Here is a 2,784-nt window from a genome sequence, read left to right as displayed (position 1 = left end):
TGTCCCTCTGTCCACAACAATGTTGTCCTTTTTCAAACCCAAGCAGCTCTCTCAAAGAAGCCTGTCTTTTTTTAGCTTGCTTTACAGAATGCACAACAACTGGCCATCAAGGCAATCTGATAACAGGAGATTACAGAACGTGAAATATTTATATGTCATCCTATTCTGTAGTTTGAATAGGCATATGAGTTTGGGGAACTATCACCCTTATTTTAGCATATTTTTAATGTGTAAATATTGCAGAAAAGATCAAAATGCATAGCCCTTGAATTTCCTAAGTAGTTAGTGTGCCATTTCTTTGGTTTGCATAAAATAAAAAACAAAATTTCTCACTTAATAGAGAACTGATGGCTAGTATTTTTTCTTCCTACTGAGCAGGATTTCTCCTGTTAGCTGTTGATGGCTTAGCATAATGTGGCTTAAATTCTTTCTCACTTGAAGATAATTTTGATAACCTAATTATATCTGCCTCTTGGTTGCTTTTCACTCACCAAGGCAACCAACTCATTCATTTTATGTACATACCAATTCTCTTTGTTGAAGACCATTATTTCTATAGTAACCTTGTGGCCAGTCCAGTTTTAGAGAATTGTATCTTGAACAAAGTTCCACAGTTATAAGTTGTTACTGAATCTCTTCACCTCACAATTTCTAAAGTGAAACGTGACAAAAAATAAAGTTGACTATAGATCTTACATAGTTTTTTTTTCAGACAAACCATTTAAAACAATCAGAAATGGTAAAAAACAAAACAAAACAAAAAACCCAGTAATTGATTACTTTTTAATTTGAAGTGATAGAGCTCAAGGCAATATACATTTTTTTTTGTGGAACATTCTTTATGGGTAGCATGCGTTCTGTGTGATTTTCTGTATCCAAAGGAAAAAAAAAGTTGTTGTTATTAATTGTCTTTAATTGAAGTTTATAGAGTGTCCCAAAAGTCTTAGTGTAATTTTCAACTTTAGTAAGCAGAAAACTACACTAAGACTTTTTGAAACATCCTATGGAGAGAGGAAAAAAAAAAGGTAAACTTGGATAGCTTCACTGTTGGTAAATCAGGCCAGATACTAGGTCATTGCTCTTTAAGAACAGGAAATCTGAGGGGCAGATGGCTTAGGCTGTGGTTTGAGGCCAGGGCCGGCCTGGCCTGTGCGGGCCAGTCTCTAGGCCAGGCCCCAGCCGCTGCGGAAGATGCAGCAGCCCAAGAGGCCCCGGGCTGGCATTCGGGGCCGCCTCCCCCTAGGCGCTGCCTTGGCCAGCGCCAGCGTGGTGGTGAAGGCCCTGTGAGCCTCAGTGCTGCTCCTCCACCTGCTGTCCTCCGCGCTGCACACAGGCGTGGGCCTGGCCGTCACCCCCGGCTACCTCTTCCCGCCCAACTTCTGGGTCTGGACCTTGGCCACACACGGTCTGGTGGAGCTGCACGTGTGGGACGTGGCCTTGAGCCTGGCCATGGTGGTGGAAGCCAGTCAGCTACTAGAGCCGCTCTGGGGGGCCCTGGAGCTGCTCCTGTTCTTCGCCTTGGTGAACATGTCCGTGGGGCTGCTGGGGGCCTTCGCCTACCTCCTCATCTACATGGCCTACTTCAACCTGGCCTATGTCTTCAGCTTGCACACTCATGGGGTGCTGGGCTTCCTGGGCGGGGTCCTGGTAGCCCTCAAGGAGGCAACAAAGGACAGCGTGATGCTGAAGCAGCGTACTGCTGCTCATCTCTCTCATATTGCTGCGACTCACTCCTCTTGTGGAAAGCAGTGCCCTAGCTTCCTATGGCTTTGGGGTGCTCTCAGGCTGAGTCTACTTGGGATTCTACCAGCGCCACAGATTCTACCAGCAGGGGTGATATGTCAGACCACTTTGCCTTTGCCACTTTCTTTTTTTTCTTTTTTTTATTGTACATTTATTTCTAGTTTCCAACATTTACTTCCACAAGATTTTGAGTTCCAAATTTTCACCCCATCTGGCCTCTCCCCCCACCCCAAGATGGCATGCATTCTGAATACCCCGTCCCCTAGTCTACCTTCCCTTCTATCTCTCCCCCCACTTCTCTTATCCCCTTCCCTTTCTATTTTCCTGTAGGGCAGGATAGATTTCTGTACCCCATTTCCTGTACTTCTTATTTCCCAGTTGCATGTGAAAACATTTTTCTTAAACACATGTTTTTAAAACTTTGGGTTCCAAATTTTCTCCCTTCCTCCCTCCCCACCCACCCTCATTGAAAAGGCAAGCAACGCAATATAGGCTATACATGTGCAGTTACGCAAAACACTTCCATAGTAGACATGCTATAAAAAACTAACTCTATTTCCCTTAATCCTATCCTGCCCCCCCATTTATTACATTCTTTCTTTTGACCCTGTCCCTCCTCAGAAGTATTTGCTTCTGATTACCCCCTTTCCCAATCTGCCCTCCTCTCTATCATCCACCTACTCTCTTGTCCCCTCCCCCCTATTTTCCTGTAGAGTAAGACAGATTTCCATACCCAATTGAGTGTGTATGTTATTCCTTCGTTAAGTCAAATCCTATGAGAATAAGATTCACTCAGTCCCTCTCATCTTCCCCCGTTTCCCCTCCACTATAAGAGCCTTTTCTTTTCTGTTTTTTTTTTTGTGGGATAATTTACCCTGTTCTACCTCTCCCTTTCTCCTTTTCCTAGTATAATCTTCTTTCACCCCTTAATTTTATTCTCAGATATGACCCCTTCATCTTCAACTCACCCTGTGTCCTATATCTACCTATCTATCTATCTATCTATCTATCTATCTATCTATCTATCTATCTATCTATCTA

The 2,784-nt window shown here is 43.6% G+C and overlaps 1 pseudogene; it reads left to right on the top strand.

Annotated features, from left to right (window-relative positions):
- The first annotated feature begins 1,191 nt into the window (after positions 1-1,191).
- LOC114036437 overlaps positions 1,192-2,784 on the top strand; it is a 4,040-nt pseudogene continuing 2,447 nt past the window's right edge.

The sequence above is a fragment of the Vombatus ursinus genome, unplaced genomic scaffold, assembly GCF_900497805.2.
Source record: "Vombatus ursinus unplaced genomic scaffold, bare-nosed wombat genome assembly UNPS02009835.1, whole genome shotgun sequence".
Lineage (NCBI taxonomy): Eukaryota > Metazoa > Chordata > Mammalia > Diprotodontia > Vombatidae > Vombatus > Vombatus ursinus.
Note: the sequence above shows the minus strand (reverse complement) of the source record. Positions and strands in the feature narration are given on the sequence as shown.